The sequence below is a fragment of the Hypanus sabinus genome, unplaced genomic scaffold, assembly GCF_030144855.1.
Source record: "Hypanus sabinus isolate sHypSab1 unplaced genomic scaffold, sHypSab1.hap1 scaffold_276, whole genome shotgun sequence".
NCBI lineage: Eukaryota > Metazoa > Chordata > Chondrichthyes > Myliobatiformes > Dasyatidae > Hypanus > Hypanus sabinus.
In genome coordinates, this window is record NW_026780896.1 from 91,068 (window position 1) to 115,000 (window position 23,933).

General features: G+C 44.2%; 1 protein-coding gene and 2 pseudogenes across 1 annotated transcript in view; 2 read left to right on the forward strand and 1 right to left on the reverse strand.

Annotated features, from left to right (window-relative positions):
* The window catches only part of LOC132388183 (zinc finger protein 850-like), a 65,930-nt pseudogene that overhangs the window by 19,246 nt on the left and 22,751 nt on the right, over positions 1-23,933 (forward strand).
* Positions 514-2,549, reverse strand: LOC132388179 (gastrula zinc finger protein XlCGF26.1-like; annotated as a pseudogene).
* The window catches only part of LOC132388181 (zinc finger protein 239-like), a 39,665-nt gene continuing 37,387 nt past the window's right edge, over positions 21,656-23,933 (forward strand). Inside the window, exon 1 of the mRNA XM_059960531.1 lies at positions 21,656-21,779. The gene's annotated coding sequence lies outside the window, so the exon portion shown is untranslated. The remainder of the gene's footprint in view (positions 21,780-23,933) is intronic.

The window sequence follows — 23,933 nt, forward strand, 5'->3', positions numbered from 1 at the left end:
CAAATGAATTACCACACCACATCTAGGCAAGGGTTAAGACGTCAGTGGTCTTCACAGGATACCTCAAAACAGATCCACTGATATGGATCAAACAGGGTCACAACCACACATTCGAAGTATGGTGAATTGATAATTAACCTACCATTGTGGGCATAGGAAAGTTCTAAAGAGCGACCCTGTGGTGAACTACATACACCTGACTGGACACGCCCCCCCCCCCACCTTGCTGACTGCTCCTATGTCCTCCCACAGACCCCTGTATAAAGGAGATTGGAGGCACGGCTCCTCCCTCAGTCTCCAGGATGTGTGTGTTGATCTCTTGCTGTTCTGCTGCTGAGAGTGTTCAATTTTTCAGCTAATAAAAGCCCATATCTCGCCTCATGTCTCCGAGAGTTATTGATGGCGCATCAGACCCTTGGCCGCTAGTTCCTGGATTTTGATCCTTCCGTTTTTCCTCCTTCTGACTCTGAGTGTCTGTGTCATCGGTTAAAACTAAACAAGCTGCAAGCGATGTAAATAAGCTGTAAGTCAGACTGATTCACCTTCTTAATCTCTGTCTCTCTCTTCAAATGACAGTCCACAGCAAATGAAACCTAGGGATTCATAACAATGGCCACTCCCCATTGTGAACTTGCTGATGTCTCTGCAGGGTGGAAGAGCGAGTGAATCTCTTCCCACATACTGAACAGGGGAATGGCCTCTCCCCAGTGTGAACTCGCTGGTGATTCTGTAGGGTGGATGAATGAGTGAATCTCTTCCCACATTCTGAGCAAGTGAACGGCTTCTTCCCAGTGTGAATTCGATGATGACTCTGTAGGTCAGCTGACCGAGTGAATCTCTTCCCACAGACTGAGCAGGTGAATGGCTTCTCCCCAGTGTGAACTCGCTGGTGCCTCTGTAGGGTGGATGAATGTGTGAATCTCTTTCCACAGACTGAGCAGGGGAATGGTCTCTCATCAGTATGAACTCGCTGATGACTCAGTAGTTGGGATGACTGTGCAAATCCCTTCCCACATTCTGAACAGGTGAATGGCTTCTCCCCAGTGTGAACTCGCTGATGACTCTGTAGGTTGGATGGATCAGTGAATCCCTTCCCACAGACTGAGCAGGTGAACGGCTTCTCCCCAGTGTGAACTCGCTGATGACTCAGTAGTTGGGATAACTGAGTAAATCCCTTCCCACATTCTGAACAGGTGAACGGCTTCTCCCCAGTGTGAACTCAAAGATGACTCTGTACTTGGGATGACTGAGTGAATCTCTTCCCACAGACTGAGCAGGTGAACGGCTTCTCCCCAGTGTGAACTCGCTGATGATTCTGTAGGGTGGATGAATGAGAGAATCTCTTCCCACAGACTGAGCAGGTGAACGGCCTCTCTCCAGTGTGAACTTGCTGATGACTCTGTAGGTTGGATGACCGAGTGAATCCTTTCCCACATACTGAGCAGGTGAAAGGCTTCTGCCCAGTGTGAACTCGCTGGTGACTATGCAGGGTGGATGAAGCAGTAAATCCTTTCCCACATTCTGAGCAGGTGAACGGCTTCTCCCCAGTGTGAACTCGCTGATGTACCAGTAGGGTGGATGACTCACTGAATCCTTTACCACATTCTGAGCAGGTAAATGGCTTCTCCCCAGTGTGTACTCTCTGGTGTCTCTGTAGGTTGGATAAATGAGTGAACCCTTTCCCACACTCTGAGCAGGTGAACGGTTTCTCTCCAGTGTGAACTCGCTGATGACTCTGTAGGGTGGATGAATCAGTGAATCCTTTCCCACACTCTGAGCAGGTGAATGGCTTCTCCCCAGTGTGAGCTCGCTGGTGACTCTGTAGGTTGGATAACTCAGTGAATTCTTTCCCACATTCTGAGCAGATGAACGGCTTCTCTCCAGTGTGAACTCGCTGGTGTCTCTGTAGGTTGGATGGATCAGTGAATCCTTTTCCACATTTTGAGCAGGTGAATGGCCTCTCCCCAATGTGAACTCGCTCGTGACTCTGTAGGTGGGATAACCGATTAAATCCCTTCCCACAGACAGAGCAGGTGAATGGCTTCTCCCCAGTGTGAACTCGCTGATGTACCAGTAGGGTGGATGACTCAGTGAATCTCTTCCCACAGACTGAGCAGGTGTATGGCTTCTCCCCAGTATGAACACGCTGGTGTTTCCATAGGGTGGAAGAGTGAGTGAATCTCTTCTCACAGACTGAGCAGGTGAACGGCCGCTCCCTGGTGTGAACTCGCTGGTGAGCCATTAGGTCAAATGACTGAGTGAATCCTTTCCCAGAAATTCAGCAGATGACTAGCCTCTGCCCAGTATGGTGTGAACTGACTGGTGTGTCCACAGGTGGGAAGACCAACTGAATCCTTTCTCACACACAGAACAGATGAATGGCCTTGCCCAGTGTGAATTTGTACCTTCCAATTGAGATAACTGAGTGAATCCATTCCCACTTTCTGAGCAAGTGAATGGCCTTTCTCCTGTGTAAAATGACGGGCTTGCCAGTTGGTCAAATGACCAAGTTAATCCCTCCCCACAGTCTGAGCAGGAAGGATGGTCGATTGAATCCCTTGTTCCACTTATTAAATATCTAGACAGAGACAACAAAACTGATGTGCCGTGTTTGAGCTTCCTGGAGACAAATTCCTTCTCAGTTTTAACCTGTAAAAAGATATACAAAATCCATCAATGGGTTTAGGACAACATTTCAGATGAGATTACTTGAGTTGCCAAGCTTTGATCTGGTATCACACTGTTACAGTGAGGTTAATCCCAAGTTAGACAGATAAATACTGGCAGACCACAGTATGTGCGCTTGCAACACTGTGTGTCAGACAGAGTGGTCAGCAACACTGGGGCTCCACAGGGGACTGTCCTGTCTCCCTTTGTCTTCATCATCTACACCTCAGACTTCAACTACACCACAGAGTCTTGCCATCTTCAGAAGTTTTCTGATGACTCTACCATCGTTGGATGCATCAGCAAGGGAGATGAGGCTGAGTACAGGGCTACAGTGGGAAAACTGTCACATGGTGTGAGCAGAATCATCTGCAGCTTAATGTGAAAAAGACTAAGGAGCTGGTGGTGGACCTGAGGAGAGTTAAGGCACCAGACACCCCTGTTTCCATCCAAAGGGTCACTGTGAACATGGTGGAGGATTACAAGTACCTGGGGATACGAATTGACAATAAACAGGACTGGTCAAAGAACTCTGAGGCTGTCTACAAGAATGGTCAAAGCCGTCTCTATTTCCTGAGGAGACTGAGGTCCTTTAACATCTGCCAGATGATGCTGAGGATGTTCTACGAGTCTACGGTGGCCAGTGCTATCATGTTTGCTGTTGTGTGCTGGGGCTGTAGAATGAGGGTAGCAGACAGCAACAGAATCAACAAACTCACTCGTAAGGCCAGTGATGTCGTGGGGGTGGAACTCGACTCTCTGACGGTGGTGTCTGAAAAGATGATGCTGTCCAAGTTGCATGCCATCTTGGAAAATGTCTCCCATCCATTCTATAATGTACTGGTTAGGCACAGGAGTACATTCAGACAGAGACTCATTCCACTGAGATGCAACACTGAGTGTCACAGGAAGTCATTCCAGCCTGTGGCCGTCATACTTTACAACTCCTCCTTCAGAATGTCAGACACTCTGAGCCAATAGGCTGGTCCTGGACTTATTTCCACTTTGCATAACTTATTATCATTTAATTATTTTTGGTTTTATTTTGCTATATTTCTACTCTATTCTTGGTTGGTGCAACTGTAACAAAATCCAAATTCCCTCGGGATCAATAAAGTATGTCTGTCTGTCTGAAATCTTCTCCTGACTGGACAGTGTGCTGGTATCTGGAATGACCATCAATTCTCTGATGTTCTTCCTGTCTCTATAAGAATGGGGCATTTTATACCCTGTTTATACCCAGTTTATACCCTGGCTCAGTTTGACTCTCTCCATTGGTATTATTCCCTGTTCCTGCTGAGCTGCATGGGTGCCTGGCCCCACAGTAACTGAAACAGTCTCACACAAATAGTCTCTTGACGTGCAGCTGGGATTTTCTTTTATGTATTATTAACTTAATGTGCCACAGTTTTAACGCCATATAAAAATTCCTGCTGAAATGACTGGTTGGTCCGCACAGCTGTTAAAAGGACTTAGGGTGAATTTTTGTATTATTTCAGGTTGTTGTCACAGTCATAGAAAATTTCAACACAGAAACAGGCCCTTTGGGCCATCTAGTTTGTGCTGAACTATTCAAACTGTCCACTCCCAATCCAGGTACCTACACGAACCTCTTAAATGTTAAAATCAAGCTCGCATGCACCACTTGTGCTAGCTGCTCATTCCACATCCGGAAGACCGTCTGTGTGAAGAAGTTCCCCTCATGCTTCCCTTTACGTTTCATGTTTCACCCTTAACCCATGGCCTCTTGTTGTCTCAGTGGAGAAAGCCAGCTTGCATTTACGCTATCTATCCCCCTCTACCACAATCAAATCTCCCCTCAATCTTCTACATTCCAGAGAATAAAGTCCTGACCTGTTCAATCTTTCCTTATAACCCAAGTTCTCCAGACCTGGCAACATCCTTGTGAAATTTCTCTGAACTCTCTGAAACTCTTTTACATCTTTCCTGTAGGTAGGTGACCAAAACTGCACACAATAATCCAAATTAGGCCTCACCAATGTCTTCTACAAGTCAACATAACATTCATCTATTGTATTTGGTTCATCAAAGACAATGGGCTGAAATCTTTTTTTCCATCTCTTTCTAACCGTGATACCACTTTCAGTGAATTAAGGACTTGTATTCCCAGGTCCCTTTCTTCTACAACACTCCTCTGTGCCCGACCAGTCACTGTGAAAGACCTCCCTTGGTAGGTCAGACCAAAGTTCAACAACTCACACATGTCTGCATTAAATTCCATTTTCCATTTCTCAATCCATTTTCCTAGTGGGTCCAGATCACAGTGCAAGCTATGATAGTCCTCCTCGCTGACCACTACACCACCAATCTTCGTTTGATCTACAGATCTGCTAATCCAGTTAAACACACTATGCACTAGAATACCGATATAGATGACAGACAACAACAAATCCAGCACTGATCTCTGTGGCACACCACTAATCAGAGGCTTCCAGTCAGAGAGGCAACCATCTGCTACCACACTCTGGCTTCTGCCAAAGTCGGTGTCTCATTCAATTTACTATCTCATCTTGAATGCTGAGTGACTGAAACTTCTTGACCAACCTCCCATATGAGACTTTGTCAAGTGTCTTGCTAAGGTCCATGTAGACAACATCTACTGCCTTGCCTTCATCCACTTCCCTGATAACTTCCTCGAGAGACTCTATAAGATTAGTTAAACATGACCTACCATGCACAAAGCCATGCTGTCTATGCTTAATCAGTCCACATCTATCCAAATACTTGTATGTCTGGGTCCAGCACATAATGTAACTACTGATGTCAAGCTCATCAATGTACAATTTCCTAGTTTATTTTCAGAGCCTTTCTCAAACAGTGGAACAACATTGGCTGTCCTCCAATCCTCCAGTCCCTCACCTGTCACTGAGGATTATTTAAATGTCTCTGCTTGTGCCCTGACAGTTTCTGCACTTGTCCGCCGCAGAGTCCCAGGAAACAACCTGTCAGGCCTTGCAGATTTATCCACGCTAATTTGCCTTAAGACAGCAAACACCTCCACCTCTGTCATCTGCACAAGGTCCATGAAGTTGTTGCTTCTATAGACTCTGTGTCCATCTCCAGTGTAAATACAGATGCAGAAATAATCTCCCCCCATCTACTTTGTCTCTTCATATGGATTACCATTCTGATCTTGCAGAGGATTAATTTTTTCCCTCGCAATCTATTTGCTCTAAACATATCTGCAGGATCCCTGAGGATTCTCCTTCACCTTCTCTGCCCAGGCAAGCTCATGCCTTCTTTTATTTCTTTCATAAGTGTTCACTTGAATTTCCTGTATTTCATAAGAACCCCATTTGTTCCTGTCTGCCTGTACCTGGTATGCACCTCCTTTTTATTGATCTGGGAGAGGAAAGCCAAAGATGTGAGAGAGCTGCATGGAGGGAGGTGGGGGTAAGGGGGGCTAAACTAAACTTGCAGGGGGAATGGGAGCCTGAATAACAGAACAGATAGTGGAGGGGTGATGGAGACAGTTGGTGTTCAGTCCTCAGACAAAGTCAGGAATGAAAAAGTTGAGCATGGTTCAGTGAATATGCTGAGCCCTGTATATTTCAATACCAGTGTAGGAAAGGTGGATGTGTTCAGGGCATGGATCAACACCTGGAATTAACACTAGGATCTGGCAACTGTGGACTGGGACAGGCTGCTTTATGGCAAAGGTGTGTTTGGTAAATGGGAGTCCTTCAAAGCCAAATTTTTAAAGTACAAAGCGGGAATTTGCTTCTCAGAATAAAAAGTGAAGATAAAAACTGTAGGGAACCTTGGATTTCAAGAGATATTGAGACCCTGGTGAAGCATAAAATGAAGTTGTATAACAGGGATAGGCAGGATAAGAAATGCAAGAGAACACATAAGAAATAAATCCAGATGGCTAAAAGAAGGCATGAGATTGTCCTGCAGAAATGATGAATCATAATCCACAGGGTTTCTCGAGATAGATCAAGAGCAAAATGATTGCAAGGCACAAAGCTGTTCCTCTGGAAGACTGGAATGGCAATCCACATGTGGAATGAAAGCACATGGGGGAGATCTTAAATATTTTTTCATCTATGTTTACTCAGGAGATGGAGAAAGGCTCTATGGGAGTGTGGAAAAGTGGCATTAAAATCATGGAACCTGCACAGATTAAAGAAAAACAGTTATTTCGCTGTTCAACGTAGAACATAGAAATCTACAGCATGTTCTGGAGTATTGTGTGCAGTTTTGGTCTCCAAATTTGCGGAAGGATATTCTTGCTATGGAGGGAGTGCAGCATACGTTCACAAGATTAATCCCTGGAATAGTGGGACTGTCAGATGTTGAAAGATTGGAGCCACTGGGCTTGTATAAACTGGAATTTAGAAGGATGAAAGTGGATCTGATTGAAACTTATAAGAACATTAAGGGATTGGACACGCTGGAGGCAGGAAGCATGTTCCCGCTGATGGGTGAGTCCAGAGCTTGAGGCCACAGTTTAAGAATAAGCAGTAGGCCATTTAGAACAGAGATGCCTAAACTTTTTCACCCAGAGAGTGGTGGATATGTGGAATGCTCTGCCCCGGAAGGCAGTGGAGGCCAAGTCTCTGAAAGCATTTAAGAGAGAGTTAGATAGACACCTTACAGTGGGGTCAAGGGATATGGAGAGAGGGCAGAAATGGGGTACTGATTGTGTATGATCTGCCATGATCACAGTGAATGGCGGTGCTGGCTAGAAGGTCTGAAAGGCCTACTCCTGCACCTAATATCTATTGTCTATTGTTCCAGGCCATTCAGCCCACAATGTTGTGCCAACCATGTAACTTACTCTAGAAACTGCGTAGAATTTCCGTAGTGCATAGACCTCTATTTTTCTAAGCTCCATATTCCTATCTAAGAGGCTGTTAAAAGACCCTATTGTATCTGCATTGACCACCGCTGCTGGCAGTGCATTACACACAGCCACCACTTTCTGTGCAAAAAATAATAACCCTGACATCCCCTCGGTATCTATTTTCAAGCACCTTAAAACTATGCCCCTTCATGTTAGCCATTTCAACCCTGAGAATAAACCTCTGGCTATCCACACGATCAATGCCCCTCATCATCTTATACACCTAAAAAATGCACTAAACAGAGACAAGGAAATTATACATTGCATTGAGGAATTGGTAGAAGTATAGAAGTTAGTTTTTTTTTACACAGAGATTGGTGAGTGTGTGGAACGGGCTGCCAGCAGCCCTGGTGGACGCAGAAGCGAAAGGGTCTTTTAAGGGACTCCTGGATGGATACCTGGAGCTTAGAAAATTAGAGGGCTATGGCGAAGGTAAGGATATGTTTGGCACAGCTTTGTGTGCCAAAAGGCCTGTATTGTTCTGTAGGTTTTCTATGTTCCTGTGTAGAAAAAATATAAGGGCATAGAACGGGTAAATTCAAGCAGGCTTTTTCAACTGATGTTAAGTGTGATGACAACCAGAAGTGATGGGTTAAGTGGGGAGGTGAAATTTATGGGGAACATGTGTAAAACCTCTTCACTGAATTGGCCGTGAGAGTGTGGAAAAGATGCCAGCACAAGTGCTGAACATGAGCTCAATTTTACCACTTAAGAGAAGTTTGGATGGGAGCCTGGATGGTAGGGGGATGGTATGGTTCCAGTGCAGGTAGTTGCATTAGACAGCTTTAATGTTCTTTTGGCATTGACAAAATGGGCCAAATAGCCTGTTCCTGTACTGAACATCTCCACATTTCTATGACAGAGAAGCTGGCCAAACTTGTTTGGAAGGGAAAAGGTAGGAGTGACAATGGAGCAGCAATGGCTGGAGTTTCTGGGAGCAATTCGGGACCTGAATGATCGATACATTCCAAAGAAGTGGAAGCATTGAAAAGGCAGGAGGACACAACCGTGGCTGGAATAAGAAGACAAAGCCAACAGAAACACCTAAGAGAGGGCAAACAAAAGAGCAAAAACTATTAGGAAGCTTTTAGAAACAAAGCTTTAGAAACAAAGTTTCTAAAACAAAAAGTCAGATGAGAGGGCGTGGCATTATGATACTGTAGCCATTAATGAGTCTTGGTAGCACCCAGCAGTCTGAGATATTTAGAGGAACAAAATACCCAGGGCCTCAATATCTCTCGAAAACCACCGTTCCCTGCACCAGTTACCTGACAACTTTTATTTTGGCAGGCATATACAAACTCTATACCCTCACTTCTGAAGAACTCCCACTTGCAAGTACTGCTTTTCGAGAAAAACAGCCTGTCCCAATCCACACTTGTTAGATCTTTCTGATACCATCAGAATTGACCTTTCTCCAATTTAGAGTCTCAACTCATCATCCAGCCCGCTTTTTTTTCCATATTTACTTGGACTCTTATGTTGTTACGATTGCTAGATATGAAGTGTTTCCATACACTAATTTCAGTCACTAACAATGGATCTTTTCCTAACAGCTTATTGCACACTTCTACGTCGGGAATTCTACATCCTGATTAAGGGCACATTTGACAAACTCTACCCCATTTATAGACAATAGACAATAGGTGCAGAAGTAGACCATTCGGCCCCTCGAGTCTGCACCACCATTCTGAGACCATGGCTGATCATTCACTATCAATACCAAGTCCCTGCCTTGTCCCCATATCCCTTGATTCCCCTATCCATCAGATATCTATCTAGCTCCTTCTTGAAAGCATCCAGAGAATTGGCCTCCACCGTCTCCCAAGGCAGTGCATTCCACACCTGCACAACTCTCTGGGAGAAGAAGCTCTTCCTCAACTCTGTTTTAAATAACTGACCTCTTATTCTCAATCCATGCCCTCTGGTACTGGACTCTCCCAACATCTGGAACATATTTCCTGCCTCAATCCTATCAAATCCTTTAATTATCTTAAACGTTTCAATCAGATCCCCTCTCAATCTCCTCAATTCCAGCGTGTACAAGCCCAATCTCTCCAATCTCTCTGCGTGAGACAGCCCTGCCATCCCAGAAATCAACCTAGTGAATCTACGTGGCACTTCCTCAATTGCCAGAATTTCCTTCCTTAAACCTGGAGACCAAAACTGTACACAATATTCCAGGGGTGGTCTCACCAGGGCCCTGTACAAATGCAAAAGAACATCCTTGTTCTTGTATTCAATTCCCCTTGTAACAAAGGCCAACATTCCATTTGGTCCTTATATATATAAAAAGTTAAAATCTCTTACTATATCAACCTTTGTTTCTTAGCATAGCCTGCAATCTCTGCAAAGTTTGCTCTTCTAAATCTCTCAGAGTGTTGGGTGCAACCAAGTCCCAATAATGGCTACAATATCACAATTCCCTGTCCTGAGCTGATCGGGCGTTCCTACAATGCTTCTTGCATTGTGATATACACAGCTCATCACAGTCATCGCACCATGCTCAACCATTTGTCTGCTGACTCTATCTGAGTTTTGAACAACGTTTGTCTGGGTGTCAAGAAAGCAACCTCTCCCTCAATGTCACAAAAACAAGGGAACTGGTTGTGGACTACAAAGGGAATGGAGACAGGCTAACCCCTATTGATATCAATGGATCTGGGGTTGAGAACATATGGACATTTGACTTTCCTCTGCCAGGTAATCCCCCCAACAGTTTACAAAGTGGTCTACCTGTTGTTGTATGAGATGACCCCAAGAGTACTCTGTGACGGCTATTTAACCTCATTCCCCTTTCTAACTCTCACCCAGTTTACTGTGTCCTGCACCTTGGGTGTAACTCACCTCTCTTGATGTTATAACTGTCACCCCCTCCAACTCCTAGATGATCCAGAATTCATCCATTTCCAGCTTCAGCTCCTTAAAGTGCAGGGTTACAGGCTGCAGCTGGATGCACGTCTTGTAGGTGATGGTATCAGGGACACTGGAGGTCTCCCCTCCTTCCCACCAATGTCCCGTCTAATTTGTAATGACCGGTGTGCTGAAACACCTTGTGCTGTGCAATTTTTACCCACTGACAACAAGACGTGCACACTGAATTTTAAATAGGGAGGTACTTCTTTTAACAGCTAGCAACTCACTGTCGATAAGAACTTTGATCTCCTCTGGGATTGATCGAGTTCATAGGCACTCTCACACAAACTATGTAACAGGCCTGTTGTGGGTTATGAAGGATTTTCTCACTAGAACTTTTGCAAACCGTCCATATGTGATTTGCTTGCTAAATGATACTATCAAAGGTCAGATTTCCAAATATCACTCCCCACTTGCAAATTCTCCAGCAAATTTTGCATCACCACAATATTGCAACACCAGTTTCTGTATTCTACATAAGTATTTCCCCTGAACCCTCCCCCACGTGACAGATGGTGTTGAACTCAGTGATGGCAATCCCAATGAATACGAAGGGAAGGGCAGTAGTCTGCCTCATTGGAGTCTGGCACATTTGTGATGTGAAAGCTGCTTTTTCCCCAGGACAAAGTTGTTTGATATCATTACGTACCCAGAGAGAATGGGACAAAACATGTTCTCACCGGTAGAAAAGGGCAGAACGAGAGGAGGTAGCTCTAGCAACACACACAAAATGCTGGAGGAACTCAGCAGGCCAGGCAGCATCTATGGAAAAGAGTACTAATGCTGAGTTCCTCCGGCATTTTGTGTGTGTTGCTTGGATTTCCAGCATCTGCAGATTTTCTCTTGTTTGTGATCGGAGATAGAACCAAGGTGATTTTCTCAACTGCTGATGTAAAAGATTTTGTTCCCTTTCTCCGAGTTCCTAATCCTTGCATTTAGATAGCTGGAGCTCAGCTCTGACTGAGAGATCCATCTGTTCCCATTCCCTCATCAACCGGAAGCTCCCCGGGGCCCGTGTACGGATCGAGGGGCTGAGAGAGAGGGAAGAGGGCAGGACTGTCCCAGGATTGCGGCTACGATATCCGGAGTTCCCAGCAAATGTCCCGCAGTCGGTGTTTAAAATAGCAGCCCGGAAAATCATTCCTACCTTTACCGATCCTCCGGAGCGCCTTTGTGTACGGCGCGCATGCGTGCTATTCTGTGACGTCATCGACCTTGATGCCTGCGCATATGATCGTTGCTTCAGAAGCAGCGAAATTTTAAACCCAGGGGTTCATGGGTAATCCAGGTGCCATTAAACATTCCTGCTAGCACCAGTTTCATGTCCACACCGCCGGGTTTCTTTCTATGTAGAAAACTCAGTAGCTGATTTAACGTAGCAAGCAGCTCCCAAAAAGAATGTACTCAATATCAACAGGCATTCCATTTATCTAATGCCTCTCGGACAACCCTCTTACAAAGACAGATATAAAACACAAGAGATTCTACAGTTGCCAGAAATAAAGACACACACACACACACACACACAATGCTGGAGGAACTGTGCAGTTCAGGTAGCAACTAAGCAGAGGAGTACACAGTCTAGGCATGCTAAAGGGGCTCGGCCTAAACGTTGTCTATTTATTCCTCTCTACATTTGCTGCCTGATCTATTGATTTCCTCCAGTATTTTGCAGAAATTAACCACCTTTTTTACCTCAATCAAGCAGTTTCCAAATGTGTCTGATCATTCATTTGTAGCCACATCCTGCAGGTTCGATTCCTCTTCTTCCTCCTCCTTTTAAACTCCAGGCCCCATCTCTTTCTGGAGCCCCAAATCCCTGACTGGCAACTTGGTTTCTGACTCTGCTCCATCGAAGATTCACTCGCTAGTCTGCTGTCAGGCTTCAGAGGTGTATTGTGTTGCGAGACCGCAGGTTCGTTTACTGTGAGTGTCGCTTTAAGTGCCTGTGAGGCGAAGCTGTGACGTCACACATGCGCTGCAGCAGAGACAAGAGTGCAGGGGAGAGAGGGAGGAGAGGGAGGGGAGAGAGAGAGTGAGGGAGAGAGGGAGAGGGAGAGGAAGAGAGAGTGAGAGTGAGAGAGAATTCAGCTTGTCACTGCTATGCCCAAAAGATTGGGTTGATCATCGGCACGCAATGCACGACGGATGTCTGGCTGTCACTTCGTATAATCCATATGTGTGGATTTGTTGGAGTATCCTGTGGTATCACTTTTGTCGGCCCTTACCTGGAATCGGGGTGTTCTGTGGTAACCACTTGAAGACGATATTCCTGTCACTGTCACCTGGTGATATTTCGAAGTGGATTTCGGAACTAATCCACGGATAAGATCTTCGGCGACTGCGATTTCGTTTACCCAGCGTGGAATGTGTGTGGAATTCTTCGTAATTACCTTCTCTCTACATTTTCGTGTGGATTTACAAATCTCTCCTCTCACTCACTTATTCCGTGGATTACTGAACTTTTCCACTTTATCATCTTAAGACTTTAAGCATTGTTTCCCAAGCTTGATAGTTTGGGAGCTATACATACGCTTAACACTGTTAATTTCTGTTTATTTCTTTATAAAATCTTTTATATTTGGAGTAGATGCCAATGAAGATAATGGTTTTAACATCGAAGCTAGACTCCGTTAGTGATCTATTGCAACAACCCTGCTGTCTGAGGCACAGCCCTTTAAAATTGGTGAAAATGACCCAAAACATTGAAAAGAGCGGGGAAGAAGGAGTTTAACCAACTTCGTCCGGAGCCCTGAACAACGTCACAACCACAGTGAGCTCATCGTCTTGTTCAGCCCGGAGAAAATCATGCAGGGAATTCAAGCAGGTGTATAAGATGTGAGAGGCATTGGTCGTGTGGATAGTCAGAGGCTTTTTCCCAGGGCTGAAACGGCTAACACGAGGGCGAATAGGTTTAAGCTGCTTGGAAGTAGGTACAGAGGAGATGATAATGCCAAGCTTTTTAAAACAAAGAGTGGTGTGTGTGTGGAATGCACTGCCAGCGACGGTGGTAGAGGCGGATACAATAGGGTCTTTTAAGAGACTCTTAGATAGGTACATGGAGCTTAGGAAAATGGGTGGCTATGCAGTAGGGTAATTCTAGACAGTTCCTAGAGTAAGTTACATGGTCGGCACAACATTGTGGGGCAAAGCATTTGTAATTTGTTGTAGATTTCTATTATTCTATGAAATTCACGGGAAATCTCCTATCCCACAGAGTGGTGACTAGTTGCAACCTGTCATATCAGGGAGAGTGAGAGGGAAACGGCAGGGGTAGATTTTCATAAACTGATATGGAACAGAAGCATGGGTAAGGATCAGATGGGTTGAGTGGCCTCTCTAGTGTGCATTTTGAGTGTGATAGAGACAGTAAGTACCTGACGCACGGGATTTGATAAAACTGATTTAACTTTCACAGATGCATTGTATTAAACACCAGTCTAGTTTAAGGCTAACATCAGCAGAACAGACTCCTCAAATGCTCAGTGACCAGGGTTCAGTCCTGTGTGCGATGAGCAGCCGCAAGAACTGCGGAATCTGACAGTAACAGTCCCTCATGGACCTGCAGCTGCCTTCAGTCACCGAGATGGTGAAACATTTAACACGGAGCTGATTTGAACTTCCTCCCTGATGTGAAGTTGCTGGTGTTGCAGCAGCTGGGATGATTGAGTAAAACTCTTTGCTCACTCCGGACAGAAATGTGGCCTCTATTTATTGTGAACTCACCGGAGCATCACAAGGTGGGTTAACTGAATGAGTCTCTTCTCACACACGAAGCAGGTGAACGGCCGCTTCCCAGTGCGAAGCTGTTGGTGTATCTGCGATGGCCGGATGAACCCCTTCCGAAATGAGAGTCAGTGAATGAAGTCACGGTGCTATAACGTCATGGCGGTGTATCCAAACAGATCGCGGACATGGTCACGTATTCGGGCTCTCCTTGGAGCGAGTGGGGCGCTGTCTTCTCCAGCATCTCCGCCCCCACATTCAAGGATCGGCGGCTTTCAAGCGCTGGTGAACTGACAGATAGAGCGGAACTAACGAGCTGTTGTGGTTGAGATTCCTAAACACAAATCTCTTGAATTTTCTACACTGTTATAAGTTTACAAAGCTTGTAAGTGGATGAAGGACAACATTTCATTTTTCAAAATATTCCTGAGGCGAGCGGGGTAATTTAGTGAAGGTTTATAGCCTTTGTTATATAACTCAGCCACGACTTTTTAATACTTAAAACGTTTATTTAATACCTGGGGCAAATAATATTCGACCAGCCTTATCTTATAATCTTCAAAGTTAATCATACCTAACCGACGAGATGGCGAATTATAGTAACCTTTCTTTTCAAGAAACGCAATGACCACAGGTCGAGGTTCCTGTTGAGAAGAGGATTTAAACACTGGGGCTCGGTGTGCCCGGTCTATTCCAGGCGGAGTCTGGACACACAATTCGCATATTGTTCCTCCTTTATCTATTCTCAAGGCGACAATCTTTTGTCTTAGAGATTCAACGATTTTCGATTATTTATCTCCGAACTTCCCCAACTCATCCGTCTTAGTATCGAGTCTCGTTACAGCATCCTCATGTTCCTGAATCTGAGTAGTCTGTTCCTGCAACGTGTTTTGAATAGTCTGCAGCAGAATCTCCATCCGTTTAAGCTCTGTGGTAGCCTTTAAACACCCATCCGAATGTCGTTCAGACGTTTCGCTCTGAGCTTTCCGAATTAGCTCCGCAATAGCTTCCCCAGTCACAGAAGGATCCGCTTCTTTTTACCAGAAGTTTTAGCACGAGACATCAACGCGGATTGGATTCAGTAACTTAAAAAGAATTTCGTAGCTGTTCGAGAAACACGTCTACTCCATGCAATGCCAGTAGGAGGGGAAGGACAGCATTTCAACTCAGATCATCTACTCTCCATGGTGCCTTCTGATAAAAACACTGTCACAGCTCCAAACAATTTAGAGGAACAAGATTTCGTCTTTTAACTGGACACAGTTCCGGCATCAGGAACAATATCAAACTCTCTGCTTCCCTCTCTGTATCAAAATGGATCATTCCTCCCCTTCATCAGTCTGTGACTTGGGTCAGTTTGTCTGTCTCCTTCGCATTCTGAGCATGCGCCACACACCTACTGAGATCATATCTTATTTACACGGCTGTGACTAGAGACTTTCTGATTATTATGTCCCTCCCGGCATTTGGCGGTGGTAAACTCAGAGTCAGCAATGGTATTGAACATCGGGAGTAGGCGATTAGGCTTTTTCGTTGGAGATGATAAACTGCCGGTAGTGTGTGTCTGGATGAGTGGGTCGCTTTCAGACTGGAAGGGGGTAGCTTTTGGAGTACCCCAGAGATCAGTCCCTGACCACAGTTGTTCCCAGTTTAATGTCCTGGCGGAGGCAGCGAGATGTGAGATGTCCCAGTCTGCTGGTGACGCAGAAAGAGTGGAGTTGGGGGAGGGGAGGCTATTCACATGCAATTTCGTAGCTTTGCAATCAGTACATAATGCACTTTGGGGCTGCAGATTTTAATATTGATCATGACACAATATATTTTATACATTGTTAATGACATAAAAGATATTTACAGATTGTTACTGACAGAGAATCGTATCATTTGTGTTCCGTGTGTTATCTGAATGTACTTGCCTGTGATGCTGCCACAAGTCAGTGTTTCTCTGTACCTGTACCTTCCCGTACTTGTGCACTTGGCAATAAATTCAACAGGACCTGAGAAATCTCAGTGAGATTTGATTAGTGATGATCATCTTGGCAGCTCGGTAGGTCGAATGTATGAGACAATACACTGTTAAATGCAAAACCCTGAACAGTGTTGATTATCAGAGGGATCTTAGACTCCAAGTTCATCGCTCCCTGAAAGAGACTGCACAGATTGATCGGGTGGTTAAGCAGGCAAATGGCATGGTTGTCTTTATTAGATGAAGCATTGAGTTCAAAAGTCGGGAAGTTGTGTTGCAGCTGTTCCGAGCCTGCGGTCGTACTGTGACTGTTTCTTTAAGAGCGCCGGCGTGAGGAGGCGGGACTATGACGTCAGTCACAGGCTGACAGCGCTGACTGAGGACTGAACCATAAGAGAGAGAGCGATCTGCAGACAGGCAGTCGGCCAGTCTAAAGAGAGAGAGAGAGACTGGAAAAGCTGATCGCTTCAGTTGGTCGCAGCTGAGGGTTGAAAGTCTCCTCGGCCCACAAGAGTGGGTTGATCATCGGTACACGGAACCATAACGAATGTGTGTGGCTGTCGCTTCGTACAATCCATAACAGTGGATTTGGGAATATCTTGTGTTAACCCTTGCCTGGGTATGTTGTGTGGTAACCCCGGGAACACGGTATTCCTGTGACAGGTCACTTTCGCTGATAACTCGTATGTGGACGGATTCAACGGATAAGAACTTCGTCGACGGTTATTTTGATGTAATGGCCTTTTCTCTACGTTTCACCCTGGATTACAAATATCTCTCTCCTATCATTTATTCCGTGGATTACTGAACTTTCCTACTTTACCATCTCAAGACTCTGGGCTTTGTTCCCTCAGGCCCGATAGGCTGTGAATTATATTGGCACATGTATACACATAACACTGCTAACTTTTCTTTATTTCTTTAAATTACTATGTTAGAAGTAGATACTAATAAAGAGAATGGGTTTAACATCAAAATCAGACTCCAGTGTGAACTCTATTGCTGCTGTTTCGTTTCTAAAACGTTACAGTTCGCAACACAGTTTTATAAAACTAGTTTGACCACATCTGGAGTGTTTCATACAGTTCTGGTCGCCCCCATTCACGGAAGGATGTCGGGGCTTTGGAGAGGGCGCAGAAGAGGTTTACCAGGACACTTTTGTAAATGGTTCTATTACCGGTATCTATAACTTGTTGATTGATTCTAGACAAGACTTCTTTGATAAAATAAAAAGAGCTTGGGTGGATGACCTAAATTGTCAGATTTCTGATGATAGATGGAATAGAATTCTTAAACAGGTTAATAAATCATCTGTCTGTGCTCGTCATTCTCTTCTACAATTTAAAGTGCTTCATAGAGCTTACGATTCTGAACAGAAGCTCTCCAGTTTTTACCCGACTGTTTCTCCACTTTGTATAAATGCAACTCTGCTGATGCCTCTTTAATTCATATGTTTTGGTTTTGCCCTACAATTGAAAAGTTTTGGCGGGAAGTATTCCATACCTTTTCACAACTTTTTTTGGGTCCAATTTGACCGAAATCCCCTTACTGCCTTGTTTGGTATACCTATCTTTTTAACTAAAAATCTTTCGATCAAATTGACTCTCTTATTTCTTCCTTTATTTGGAACAATAAGAGACCAAGAATTAATAAGTATAATTTACAAAGATCTAAAAAAGATGGTGGACTTGCACTTCCTAATTTAAGACTGTATTATTGGGCTGTGAATATTAGACAATTATGTTTTTGGTTATACTGGCTTGATAAGAAACAAAAATAATTATGGGTTGATTTGGAATTAAAAGCTGTTGAACAATTTCATTTAACTTCAATATTAGCAGCTCCATTACCTTTACAGCTCTCCAAAATTCCAAATTTAAATCTTTACCCGGTTATTAAACTATTCCTACGGATTTGGGTTCAGTTTCGTAATTTTTTAAATTTGAAACAATTTAGTTGTCTAGTTTTTTATATCGAAACTTTTCATTTAAACCTTCAACAACTGACCCCATTTTTCTCCTATGGAACAATAAAGGGATCCATTCTTTTAGAGATTTATTTTGTGATGGTCGATTGATGACCTTTGAAGGGCTAATTGACAAAATTTCTCTCGCTCATACACATTTTTTGGAATATGTTCAGTTTCGACATTTTTTACAACAATGCTTACCTAAGTTTCCATATTTACAAGAATCTGATTTGTTAGATACCATTTTGAAATTGAATCCCTTAGAGAAAGTTTCCATTGGCAGAATGTATAACTTATTTTTGTTACAAATGAGAACATATCACTAAAGATTAAACAAGATTGGGAGAGAGAACTTCATATGATCTTTGTTAATGATTGGCTTCGAGTTTTGAAAAACGGAAATTGTTCTTCTATATGTGCCAACCATTGTTTAATTCAATTTAAAATTGTTCACCGTTATTATTTAACAAAGGAGAGACTATCTAAAATATTTCCTAGTATAGACAAATGCTGTGATATATATGTAAAACTGAAGTAGCTACTTTGTCACATATGTTCTGGCATGTTCACCATTAAAATCGTTTTGGAAGTCTTTATTTCCAACAAGATCTAAAGCTCTGAAAATGAATTTACAACCTAATAGGTTGACTGTTCTATTTGGTATAGTTCCACATCATATTCAGGGTATTTCATCTTCAGATCAACATGTAATTGCATTTGTTACACTATTGATAAGAAGAGCTATTTGATTAAAATACAAAGATACTTCTTCCCTTGCATTAATTGAATGTTTTTCTCAAGGAATCTTATGTCTTAGTTTGAAAAAAATTAGGAGAACTTTTGATGCTCGATTCGATTTTGAGAGAAGATAGAGTTCTTTGCCAAATATTATCATTTAATTTCAATTATGCTATATGGTTTCCTTCCAATTTTATTTTTTATAAATATGAAATGGTGGTTGATGATTCTATTTTTATATTTAGATGATGGTTAAACGTATTGCTCTGGGGGGTTGATTCCTAATGGGTTTTTCCCTTTTTTGTTGTTAGTGGGTTCCCCCCTAGTTAGATGGGGTTCTTTATTTCCTTCCTTTTCCTATATATATTTTCCATTTTTATATTTTACGATTAGTTTTTTCCTTCAACTTTATTAATTATATACATATTAATCTATTGAAGTCTTGTTTCATTCTGTAGCTGTAGAAGATTATGTACTAGTAAAAAAGATTCTAAAAATGAAAAATGATAATGACAAAACAACAATGTAACAAAGCATTATAGCTGCAGAGAGAGTGCAGTGCAGATAGAGGTATGGTGCAGGGTCACGTCGAGTTACATTGTGAGGCCGAGTCCATTTTATCATTCATTTGGCTTCGAACCACAGACAGGAAGCCGTCCTTGAGCCGGGTGGTTCGCGCTTTAAGGCTTTTGTATCTCTTCCCCGATGGAGGAGCGGGTTTGCAGCGAGAATGTCCAGGTTGTGAGGGTCTTTGAGTACATGGCCTGCTTTTGCGAGGGAGGGGATGTGTAGGAAGAGTCCATGGAGTGGAGGCTTGTTTCTCTGATAGTCTGTGCTCTCCAAAGTACTCTGCAGTTCCTTGCAGTCATGGGCTGAGCAGTAGCCAGACGAAGGCGTGAAGTATCGACAAGAAGCTCAGAGACCTCGGCCTTCACCCTGCCTTGTGTAGCTGGATCCTGGACTTCCTGTCAGATCGCCGGCAGGTGTTAAGTGTGGGCTCGCTCACCTCTCTCTCTCTCTCTCTCTCTCTGACCCTCAGCACACATACCCCACAGGGTTGTCTTCTTGCCCCCTCCTTTTCTCTGTGCACCCATGAGGTGTGTCGCCACCCACAGCTCCAATCTGCTAACTAAATTTGCTGACTGGCCTAATCTCACATAATAACGAGGCAGCCTACAGAGAAGAAGTCATCACCCCGACACAGTGGTGTCAAGAAAACAATCTCTCCCTCATTGTGACAAAAACAAAGGAGCTGGTTGTGGATTACAGGAGGAATGGAGACAGGGAGCAAATTCAACATTTCCCAGTCTGTTATTGACACAAAATGCACATCTTATTATTGATCATGGCACAATGTATTTTATATATCGTTAATAACTTAAAACATATTTACAGATTGTTACTGACAGAGAATCGTATAATTTGTGTTCCGTGTGTTATCTGAATGTACTTGTCTGTGATGCTGCCGTAAGTCAATGTTTCTCTGTACCTGTACCTTCCCGTACTTGTGCACTTGGCAATAAATTAAACAGGATCTGAGAAATCTCAGTGAGATTTGATTAGTGATGATCATCTTGGCAGCTCGGTAGGTCGAATGTATGAGACAGTACACTGTTAAATGCAAAACCCTGAACAGTGTCGATGATCAGAGGTATCTCAGACTCCAAGGAGGCGGGGCGATGACGTCAGTCAGGCTGACAGCGCTGACTGTGGACTGAACCATGAGAGAGAGAGAGAGAGAGAGAGAGAGGGAGAGAGAGAGAGAGAGAGAGAGAGAGAGAGAGAGAGAGAGAGAGAGAGAGAGAGAGAGAGAGAGAGAGAGAGAGAGAGAGAGAGAGAGAGAGAGAGAGATAGATACGGATACGGATACGGATACGGTTTGGAATATGTTGTGTTAACCTTTGCCGGGGTATGTTGTGTGGTAACCCCTGGAACACGGTATTCCTGTGACAGGTCACTTTCGCTGATAACTCGTATGTGGACGGATTCAGCGGATAAGAACTTCGTCGACGGTTATTTTGAAGTAACGGCCTTTTCTCTACGTTTCACCCTGGATTACAAATATCTCTCCCCCATCATTTATTCCGTAGATTACTGAACTTTCCTACTTTACCATCTCAAGACTCTGAGCTTTGTTCCCTCAGGCTCGAAAGTTTTGGGATTTATATTGACACATATATACACCGAACACTGTCAACTTTCCTTTATTTCATTAAGTTACTATACACTAATAAAGAGAATGTTTTTAACACCAAAACCAGACTCCTGTGTGAACTCTATTGCTGCTGGTTCGTTTCTAAATCGTTTCAGTTCGTAACACAGTTTTATAAAACTAGTTAGACCACATCTGGAGTGTTTCATACAGTTCTGGTCGCCCCCATTCTCGGAAGGATGTCGGGGCTTTGGAGAGGGCACAGAAGAGGTTTACCAGGACCCTGCCTGGATTAGAGGGTATGAGCTATAACGAGAGGCTGGCCAAACTTGTGTTGTTTTCTCCAGAGCGGCGCAGGCTGGGGTGAGACTGGATGGACGTTTATAAGATTACGAGAGGAATAGATAGAGTGGACAGACGATATATTTTTCCTGGGGGTTGAAATGTCTAATACATTTAAGGTGAGAGGAGATGTCAGCGGCAAATTTGCTTCTTTCCACAGACTAATGAGTAGCTGGAGTCTCTGCCTGGGGGGGGGGGTGATCCAGCAATCCCGGCACGTGATCCCATTTGCCCCTCCCATTTAACCGCAGATGTTCCCGGGCCCCGCCTCCCGATGATGTAACAATCTCTCCGCGCATGTTCACAGTCTCCGGGTGGACGGTGTTATCCTCTCCGCTCAGAGCTGAAGTTGGTCGGCTGTGTGATCGGGAAAGATTTTCGTCTCTTCCGTCGGGATCATTGTCTGGGGGCCGAAGATATCACTTTCCCATCGGTAAGTACTGAGCCGGATCCCGAGCGGGGAGATCCGATGTTGGCCGTGAGCACCGAACTGAGGGCCAGTTAATCATTTATTTTCCAGTTATCTGGGCTCGTCAGAAATGTGTCGACTCCACTTAATCTGCATTAAACGATCCAAACCAGGAGCCCAGGCTGTCTGTTTCTGCAGAATTTAAATAGAAGTCCCGCCGACAGGTCACGTGAGGCTGTGTCTTGCAGATTCGCCCCGCCCTCCGCGTTGTGACACAAGATCACGTGGTGTGATTTTGGCCACTGAGTCCCATTAATTTCCCGAACTCGTCTCGCTTCCAGAGGCTCCTCGCTTTTGTCCTTGAGAGAAATGATTAAATTAAAGACGGTACTTAAGGAGTCCATTTAGAATGTGCTGACACAGAAAGAGCGTGCAAAGCAACTTGCAGGGCAACGTATAAACCAATTTGCAAAATCAGGATGAAACAATAGCTTGCTGATTAAAGAAGCGATACGGGTAACGGGAAGACATGCTTGACGGTTGAACAATAACGGTGTTAATGCGCTGAGGCTGATAAGTGGGCCAAAGGGTAATCACATTTGTAATTTTGTAATGAGATTAAGGAAGAATGTCTGCACCTCACATGGGTGCAACTCACAAAGTCGTAAACTAGTAGGGTATAAAAAACTGTGCAAAGTGTAATTCGGCACTCAATCTAGCAGGAGCTGGTTGGGTCCGACTCTGCAGACTCGAAAAATAAAGTTTACCATTCTGCAAATTGCTGAGACTCAGTGTGTTTCTGACAACGTGGGGGCTCGTCCGGGATCCACACTCCGGCCGCGGTGGACACGAGGAAGGACATCGGAGACGGTGCACCCCGCCGAGTTTGGTGGTCCCTGACTCCTTGCTCGTCGCTCCTGCGCGGCTTGAGCGAGTGATATCCGGACAGCGCAGAGCGGTAAACGGGGAGAAGGGGACAGTACCTGGTACTGGAAGTCCCCAGGACGCACCGGGTAAGTGCCTACTATTATAGTAGAAGGGTGCGGGAATAAGTAAGGACGGAGAAGACCGGGATAGCTACCCGGGGGTCCTCCTGATAAAGTTTACCGTTCTGCAAATTGCTGAGACTCAGTGTGTTTCTGATCGTTGTCAGAAGGACTGATCTGGATCCAAAAGACTGTGCAGTTCCTCTCAGTCACGGGCGGAGCAGTTACCATGCAAAGCGTGAAGTGTCCGGATGGGAAATTCTATAGTGTGTTGATAAAAATTTGGTGAGGATCAAAGTATATATGACAAAGTGCTTGTTGTTTCTTCTATCTTTGTCATTTTTGTATAATTAATTCAGTAGCTGCGGTGTGTTCTGACGTCTCCGGACCGGCTTTTCCATGTTTACAACAGTAGAAATAGACCCGTGAGTCTGGTGTTCAAACTGTGTGAGGGGACCCCTCACTGTCACCAGTCTGTCACTCGGTGGAAATCAGGCAGAATCTCAAGTTGCACTAAAAACGAAATGTTTGAAGTCATTCTGACAAAACGTCATTAACCTGAATTGTAAAGTTTGTTCCCCTCCCCGCAGCTGTTCCTTAACTGCTGAGTGTTTCTGGTAATTCCACTTTCTTTTTATTACATTTAACCTGGAAATGGAAATGACTCGATCTGTGATAGTAGAACAGTAAAGAAAGCACAACTTTTCCCTGTCAATTATCCTGGAACCAGTTTGTCTGTTATTGCTGGAAATGTGTTCAGTACAGTTGTTGCTAACGAGGTTCACATGAATAATCTCAGGAGTGATAGAGATGGTTCTGGACCTGGAGTTCAGAGGGACGGTGGGGGTGGTGGAGGGATGTATGGTTAAGTAAACCTACCAAATGCTGAAAAGCCTGGATACTGTGGACATGGAGACGATGTTTCCATTAGACAGAGAGTCTGTGATCTGACAGCACAGTCTCAGAATAATGATGCTTCCAGTTAAAATTCAGTTGAGAATTTTTTTTTGCCATTAGGTGTCCGAAGTGTGGAATTTGTTGCCAGAGAGGTTGGTTGAGGCTGCGATTTGGGTATATTTATGACAGAGATTAATATATTCATGATTGCTAAGTAGCTTCAGGGTTACAGGAGGAAGGCAGGAATATAGTGTGGGAATAAAAATCAGCCGTGTTTGAGTGGTGGATCAGATCA